Source organism: Cynocephalus volans, chromosome 17 (genome assembly GCF_027409185.1).
Source record: "Cynocephalus volans isolate mCynVol1 chromosome 17, mCynVol1.pri, whole genome shotgun sequence".
NCBI lineage: Eukaryota > Metazoa > Chordata > Mammalia > Dermoptera > Cynocephalidae > Cynocephalus > Cynocephalus volans.
Genome location: NC_084476.1, coordinates 48542999 through 48552475, shown reverse-complemented (window position 1 = coordinate 48552475; position 9477 = coordinate 48542999).

Genomic DNA, 9477 nt, shown 5'->3' with positions numbered 1-9477 from the left:
AATCTTGATTTGCGTAATGTAATCTAGATAGTTATTGTTATTACATAAGACATTTATTAATTTTATATGTGAATTTTTCTAAATCGCAACATGTAAATTTTATTTTAGTAAGTCGTCTTGTTTGTAATAGGTTTTTAATGAATTCTTTTTGATTTTCTAAATTCACAATACATTCACATAACACATTTTTCTCTATCTTGAGATATACAAATACGTATGGTCAAATCTTATTTTATCCAGTGTTTTGATATTTATGAGTCTTACATTTTCTCAAAAGTAGTTTTGGCTTCTGTGGAAATTATTATGTGTTTTTCTTTCTTCTAATGCTTAATACTTTTGCAAAATATTGAAGTTAGTAATTCATTTCAGATTTATTTTTGTGAACGGTACCTAGCAAAAGCATAACTGGATTTAATTTCCAAATAAATAATATTTCAATCCCTGTAATGATGAAGTGCTTTCCCCTAAGTAATCTGAATCCTTTCCACATATACCAGAATCTGTTTCAAAATTCAAACTTTTATTCCCCTGAACTATTCGCTTATTCTTTGCCAATCTCATGCACTTTCAAGTATGTTCCTTTGCAATACATTTTATTGGACGGAGCAAATTACCTCTTTGTTTTTATTATTATTGTTCTTCTTATGTCTTGTACATTTTGGGGGCCATTTTTGCACATAATTTTTTTCATATTAACTTTGAGGTTATTTGACAAGTCCCCTAAACATCACTCTTTGGAATTTTTCAAGTTTAGCTTTATTGAATCTATTGATTAACATAGGGAGAATACATATATATGTGGCGTAACTTCCTAGCATCACTGCTGCCCGGCACATGGACACACGTGGGCATTTTGGTAGGAGCTGCTGAGTGGCTCCTGCGACAGGGGTATCAATGGACACATCTCCTGGGGCATCTGCTGGGAGTTCTTCTTCCTTCATTCTCACAAGAGCTGGTGGTCACCAGACATACAGACCTGCCCATCTGATGGGGCAAATGCTATCTGAATAGTGAGTAAATTTCGGTGCATAATCATTAGGGAGGCCGCGGATGTCTGACATTTACTGGCCATGTGAATTGCTTCCCTGTGGAACTGCAGGAATATGTCCTTTGTCCCTATGGATAAATGAGAACTCTTTGTACAACTAGGATGCATACTACCCTTTCTCTGCCCATGAAGAATTTTCCAGTCTGGGGTTTGTCTTTTCACCTTTTGACATTATTCTGGTTTTTGTTCGGACCAGGAAAAGTCAGCATTTTCCTCAGTGGCTTCTGGCTCTCTGGTCATTCAACAGTAGTTCCTATTTCAAGATTATGGCAATAATAACTATCAGGGCTTTGTGTCTCTACATAGAGTCTTTGATTTTTCTGTAATTTTCCTCTTACTAAAAACATAAAATGAAAATTAATCAGATCTTTCTCATATTATGCGGCCAGATACAAAAGGCCACATAACATATAACCGTACTGATAGGAACAATCCACGATAGGTAAATTCACACACACAGAAAATGGAGTGGTAGTCAGGGACAGGGAGAGGCGGGATGGGGATTGACAGCTTAATGGCTAGAGAGTTGATGAAGCTGTTCGACCACTAGATGGTGGTAAGGGTTGCCCCATATTAAAAATGTACTTGATGCCACTGAATGGTAATTTTGAAAATATTAAAAACACTTTATTTTATACAAGGGATATTATTGAAAATAAAAGATGAAAAAATTTGAGGAGATGCAGGACAGAGACAAAAATGAGGAGAAGCACAGCGTCAAGGAAGGGCAAGAACAGATCTGGAGTGGGGACTGGTGAGGGTGTTTGTGGGAGCTCTGGAGCCAGGGCTCCCCTGGGTGCTGGTGTTTCTTCTAATTCTTCTGATGTTTCAGGAACGGTTATGTCAGGTTGCTCTAGCTCTACCTCTGGATCTTGATCTTTCTCCTGCTCTTTCTCTTGCTCTTTCTCCTGATCTTTCTCTTGATCTTTCTGTTGCTCCTGCTCTGGATCTTCCGTCTGATCTACCACTTGCTCTGGATCTTGCTCCTGCTCTACCTCTTGCTCTGGATCTTGCTCCTGCTCTACTTCTTGCTCTGGCTTGGGCTCTGGATCTTGCTCTCGCTCTGCCTCTGGCAGTGGAGGTGGAGCTGGAGCTGGAACTCGAGCCGAACATGGCAGCAGCTCTTGGGACAGTTGTTCAGCCTGGGCAGAAGCTGGAACTGGATAGACAACAATTGAAAATATCAATGTGAGTTTCTATGTCTCATCCAATGACACTGTCTTTCCAGAAGCCCAAGTCCAGAGGCCCAGCCTCAGGAAGTCTCCCCACACTGCAGAACACTGCATGATTGTTCTGAGTACTCAGTGCCCCTGTCCCCAGCCTGCTTCTGGAAACTCTGCTCTGTGTGGCCCAGCCCAGGCCCCTCCCCAAACCCGCACAGGCACCCACCCTCTTCCTCCTCACCCTCAGTCTCCGCCTCACTAGGCTCCAGGTGCTCCAGCTTCTCCAGCTGCGCCAGAAGAAGATCAGCCTTACGCTCCACCTCTGAACCTCGCATACTGATATGTACATAGGCCGAAAGAAACTTCAAAGAATGAAATTCAGGAGGCTCGTGGAAATCGGTGGAATAGAATTCCAGCCAGATCTTTAAGACAGAGGACATGGCACTGTGGGAGACAGGTGGGCAACAGCATCAGAGGCCTGGCCTATCCCTCTATGCTGCCCTCCCAAGGCTCCCCTGAGTGAGCTGCAGTCTAGTACCCTCTGCCCGTGCCTGTCCATAGACCAGCCCATCCAATGTCCACCCCCAGTATGGCAGTTCTGGCGCAAGATGGGCCTGGCAGCCAAGGAGGGGCTGGCAAAAGCCTCCATGGGAGGAGCCTTCAACCACTGATGTGACCACGTTTCCCTTCTTCAGGGAAACCTGACAACCTCCTCTGTCTGTGTCACTGCCCCATCCCTGCTGGAATGACCTGTCCACCCCAGGAGGGTGCTGTCTGCTCTGGGCATTACTCACTGGCACACAGGAGGTGTCCAGCAATATCTGATAAATGAGGAAACAGAGGGAGGCGCTGCTCCCCTGGCCTACCCAGGGCCCTTGGAAAAGCCCAAACTTGAGCTCACACGTGAATGTACTGCCCAAGTGTCGGCATGAAAATCTGCATATCCTTTTCCCAGTGACAGCAATCTCTTGGCCCTGACCACACTCTGCACCCTCAGCACCAGCTGAGCATCCCCATGGAGGCTCCAGCCCCGAGTGTGAGCGGGATGCTCTGCACACCTCCTGCTCTGGCTCAGCACGGGCTCTGGGGGTGTGGGCAGGGCTGGGTGGGAGGGCGAGGGGATGGATTCTCTCTGGGCTCACTCTGCTCTCCAGCCTCTCGCACACCCTACGGTGCCTGGGACCACATCCCCAGCCGTCTTGACTCCTTTCCCTGCAGGGAAAGCCTTGAGCCCTCAGCCCTGTAGCAGGAATCATAAGATGTGTGAGAGCCAGAGTTCTGCCAGCCCCCCACCCACACGCCCCCGCAGACTACACGCAGTTGTGTGGAGATGGGAGCCCCTCCTTCTGCACCTAAATTCCACTTACCATTTTAGCTGCTCCAGGGATTCCCCATCCCCGTCACAATCAGAAATCATGTTTCCATACCTAGAAGAGGTCAGGAGTGTGTCAAATCTACCACATGGTGGCACTACCTGCTTCTCATGTCTACTGTGACTGTCTCACCTCTGACTAGATTGGAAGCCCAGGAGGGCAAGGAATGCAGTCTCCTCGTTTCATTGGATTATGGTCAGTGCCCAGAAAGGGACTGCACATAGTGTGGCTTCACGTATGATTGTTGAAGGAATGAACCCCAACCAACTCCTCCCAAGATATCTGGGTGCACCTGAAGCCGCACTGCCCGTCTCTGGTCTCCCTGCTTTGAATTCACGCAGAAGCCTACAGATAGAATCTCAAATTTCCTGTAAAAATGTGAAAACAGTGAAGCCCAAGTCAACGAGGTCAGTGAGGGGGTGACAGAGACTTCCTCGTGGGGGTGTCAGGAATCCTGAATGAGGACGACCGCGGCCCCTCCAGCAGACCTTCCACAGGGCTGGACTCAGGAGCAGCACTTTCCATGGGGGACCCACTGGAGCTTGTTCCTGTGACCACCCACTGAACACAGGAGGAAACTGAGGCTCAGAGGGGTGTGGTGACAGTCCTAAGACTCACAGCTGGGAGGCGGCCTAGTGGCACTGTGTGATCCAGGGCCTGAGTGCTCACCTGAGGAAAAGCAGGTGCAGCACATGCCAGGGACTGGCAACGTTCTTGTAGCTTGACAGAAACAGGTGGACATAAGATTGGTCACCACCCAAGACAGCAGGCACCAGGTGCTCCACCCGCTTCTTCAGGGTGCGTGCCGGGAGAGGCCACACCATGTGGGTGGCATCTGAGCTCAATGAAGATGTGTCTTCACTCTAGGACAGGACAGGGGAGAGATACACAGTGACACTACCGTGAACCCCAAGGAGGGCAGGGGCTGGAGGCCAGTCTTGACCCCAGGGAGGACATGAGAAGACAGCCTGAGGGCCCAGGGTTAATGGACAGGGTGGTGGTTGCCACCCCGGCAGTCCCCGTTCACCCTCCAGCCAGACCTGAGGTGTGAACACACCAGGACCAGCAGGTTTATAAACCCCCCACCCTCTGCCCCTGCCCTGGGAGGGTGTCCCATGTCCCCGTTCCCCACACACTCAGGAGGAGGGGGTGCAGTCACCCAGGGAGGCTCATAGTGCTGGCCTGGCCTTGCCCAACCTCCTCTGGGCCACCTGACATTACCTTTGGGGACCTCCTCCCAGACGGCCACAGGGGTCGAGGGCGAGGGCTGAACCAGCGCCGGAAGCATTGGACAAGCCTCTCAGCACAGGGCTTCCTGGGGCTACGGCCCCGGGACCTCGGGATACAGCACAACATCTCACTCTGCCTGTGGCCAAGTGAGCTGGGGAAGGGGCTGTGTATAGAATGTGGGTGCCAGGTTACCGAGTTCCGAGTTCTGTTGGGGTCTGTCGTCAAGGAAGTGAAGTCACTTCCTGATACCTCATTTCCTGAGCCACTCCTCTGTGTTCAAGACTGCAAATGCCCCTCTGGGTACCTGTCTGCTGACCCTCCTTCCCCATGAACTCTCTCTATTGCCCACACTTCCACCAACACTGCCTGACCACACCCCTGTGCAAGGCCTGGGTGCAGCCAGCGTCACAGCTCGGAGGAGATACACGTAGGTTCATCCCCAGCTCCTGCTTCTTATCACTTTATGTGACCCTGGACAAGCCATTGTCACTCTCATGACCTCCCCAGTCTCCCCTTTTGCACAGTGGGGATCTTTCTAGCATCTTCTTCCTAGGGATGGCATCAGGCATGTGTGAGAAAACATCTCTGAAACCTATGGCCGGTGTCACATGCAGCTACTAAACAAGACTAGAGATAAAATCCACGACGGTGTGGAAGGTAGCATGGAATACGACTAACGACAGGTCTGGTTCCTGTCATATAATCTTGAAAATGTCACTTTTGCTCTTGGTCTGTTTTCCCTGTCTGCACCATGCGACAGTTGGAATTTCATGCATTCACATACTGCTTTCCTCCATAAAACCTCACAATGGCTTCGTGTGTATTTAGGTTTGGACTCAAGTGCCACATCTCTGTCTGTGTGGTTGGCGACTCCTCAGGGGCTCCCAGTGGTCCCCACCATCTGCTGCACACATCCTCACGTAATCCCCTGCCCTGCAGTGTGGACTGGACTTAGTGACTCACTTCTAACCAATACAGGATCAAAAGTGAGAAGGTGTCACTTTCTAATTGTTATTGTAACACGCCTGTCTCTAGAGTCTTGTGCTCTGTCTCCTCTGTTCTCTCTGTTTGTATCCACCATATGCCAAGCATGGTGCCGAGAGCTGGAGAAAGAGCTGATTCAGCTGCACCCTGGCTTGGGAGATGATCCCAGGATAAGAAAGAGGAGAAGACGTGCTATCGAGTGCCTGACATTCTAAGAGAGGAAAGTGATCTAGGAGGCCCTCAGAATATTCTAGATTAGGAAGCTACCTGAAGATGGTAGGAAATGAACACCATTTGCAGAGAAGAACCAGAGCCGTTTGGTCCATTCTATGCCTTTACTCAACCGTATGAAATATAGAATTAGTAGTTTATCAAATTGCGTAAAAAATGTCAACTGTTATTTACATATAAACAAAATTTATAGATTTATTTGGAAGAATTGATATATTTTCCCTACTTATTTTCTCATCTGTGAACATGTACATCTCTTCATTGTCTTCAGTTTGTTCGTTTTTTCAATAACATTTTACACTCAGTGTTTAGAAATCATGATTGTAAAAATGCACCCTAATTATTCATGCAAACCTTATGACTGAAAATTTGGGGTGTTTCCAACCCTTAGTAATAGGTATTGTCATATTAACAATCTTGTCGACACCTCACCTTATAATTTTTCAAGGTTACATATGATATAGATTCCAGAATATTGGGTGACAGTGTAAAATAGTAAATATCCAAGTATAATTCTGCTAACTTTTGCGAGTTTCTGCTCCTTATGGGCTCTACCATTTGCATTCCACCACAATGTATTACGATACCTGTATCCCCACAGTCTCACTAACAAGTTTGTTATCAAAAAATTAAATTTTGCAAATCTAATAGGTGAAGTCTTGTATATTTCAATATATTTTAAATGTATAGTTCTCTATGAGGGATTTTAAGCACCTAATTAAGTATTGATGCCAATTTAAATTTCCTTTTGTGTTCTTAGATTGTTCATATATTTTGTTCATTTTTATTTCATTTTGTTGGTCATTTCCATCTCATTTTTTCACACATCATTGTATTAATGATATTATCCTAGTTTAAGAGGTTTTTTATTTTTTTTGCTTTTTTTTTAATTGAAACATTATTGATCACCCATTTTAAGTATTAGAGCTTGTAATTACTTTTTGTCGTGTCCTTTTGACCTAGTTGGTGGCATTAACCTTTTGTTTGTGTTTGCTTTGCTTTATTAATTGCTGCTATGTCATCCATGTTAACTGCTGCTACATTAGTAGCAGCATAATTTCACCAGTGATTTGAAATGCTATCTTTCTTAAATACTAAATTTCTATAAATCTTGGGTATCTCTTTGAATTCTCCATTCTTTTTCATTAGGTTTTATATTTACTTATAAACAAATTCCATATGGTCTTGATAATGAAGAATTTATAAAAAAATATTTTCGATCTCTGGTAGACTTACCCCTCCCTTTTGATTTGTTTCCTCATTTTTTTCTGATGAACGATTAATGTTTCATCAACATTTTATAATCATCTTATTTTGTTCTAGGTGAAGAAACAAATGAGACTATTTTTAATGTGATCATGACGCACGTATAAAGTAACTTAGGAGAAAATAAAATCCTTAGGATCATGTGGCTTTCTGGCCAAGAAAATATCTCTGACATTTCTCTATCGTTTGTGTATGTATGTTTTAAGAGTGTTCTAATGCTTAAATCACGTAATTAAACAGGCTTTGCCGAGTTCTTGTTAGCTTTATGCCAAATATTTTAACAATTTTGTGGCTATTGAAAATGGAATCTTGATTTGCGTAATGTAATCTAGATAGTTATTGTTATTACATAAGACATTTATTAATTTTATATGTGAATTTTTCTAAATCGCAACATGTAAATTTTATGTTAGTAAGTCGTCTTGTTTGTAATAGGTTTTTAATGAATTCTTTTTGATTTTCTAAATTCACAATACATTCACATAACACATTTTTCTCTATCTTGAGATATACAAATACGTATGGTCAAATCTTATTTTATCTAGTGTTTTGATATTTATGAGTCTTACATTTTCTCAAAAGTAGTTTTGGCTTCTGTGGAAATTATTATGTGTTTTTCTTTCTTCTAATGCTTAATACTTTTGCAAAATATTGAAGTTAGTAATTCATTTCAGATTTATTTTTGTGAACGGTACCTAGCAAAAGCATAACTGGATTTAATTTCCAAATAAATAATATTTCAATCCCTGTAATGATGAAGTGCTTTCCCCTAAGTAATCTGAATCCTTTCCACATATACCAGAATCTGTTTCAAAATTCAAACTTTTATTCCCCTGAACTATTCGCTTATTCTTTGCCAATCTCATGCACTTTCAAGTATGTTCCTTTGCAATACATTTTATTGGACGGAGCAAATTACCTCTTTGTTTTTATTATTATTGTTCTTCTTATGTCTTGAACATTTTGGGGGCCAGTTTTGCACATAATTTTTTTCATATTAACTTTGAGGTTATTTGACAAGTCCCGTAAACATCACTCTTTGGAATTTTTCAAGTTTAGCTTTATTGAATCTATTGATTAACATAGGGAGAATACATATATATGTGGCGTAACTTCCTAGCATCACTGCTGCCCGGCACATGGACACACGTGGGCATTTTGGTAGGAGCTGCTGAGTGGCTCCTGCGACAGGGATATCAATGGACACATCTCCTGGGGCATCTGCTGGGACTTCTTATTCCTTCATTCTCACAAGAGCTGGTGGTCACCAGACATACAGACCTGCCCATCTGATGGGGCAAATGCTATCTGAATAGTGAGTAAATTTCGGTGCATAATCATTAGGGAGGCCGCGGATGTCTGACATTTACTGGCCATGTGAATTGCTTCCCTGTGGAACTGCAGGAATATGTCCTTTGTCCCTATGGATAAATGAGAACTCTTTGTACAACTAGGATGCATACTACCCTTTCTCTGCCCATGAAGAATTTTCCAGTCTGGGGTTTGTCTTTTCACCTTTTGACATTATTCTGGTTTTTGTTCGGACCAGGAAAAGTCAGCATTTTCCTCAGTGGCTTCTGGCTCTCTGGTCATTCAACAGTAGTTCCTATTTCAAGATTATGGCAATAATAACTATCAGGGCTTTGTGTCTCTACATAGAGTCTTTGCTTTTTCTGTAATTTTCCTCTTACTAAAAACATAAAATGAAAATTAATCAGATCTTTCTCATATTATGCGGCCAGATACAAAAGGCCACATAACATATAACCGTACTGATAGGAACAATCCACGATAGGTAAATTCACACACACAGAAAATGGAGTGGTAGTCAGGGACAGGGAGAGGCGGGATGGGGATTGACAGCTTAATGGCTAGAGAGTTGATGAAGCTGTTCGACCACTAGATGGTGGTAAGGGTTGCCCCATATTAAAAATGTACTTGATGCCACTGAATGGTAATTTTGAAAATATTAAAAACACTTTATTTTATACAAGGGATATTATTGAAAATAAAAGATGAAAAAATTTGAGGAGATGCAGGACAGAGACAAAAATGAGGAGAAGCACAGCGTCAAGGAAGGGCAAGAACAGATCTGGAGTGGGGACTGGTGAGGGTGTTTGTGGGAGCTCTGGAGCCAGGGCTCCCCTGGGTGCTGGTGTTTCTTCTAATTCTTCTGATGTTT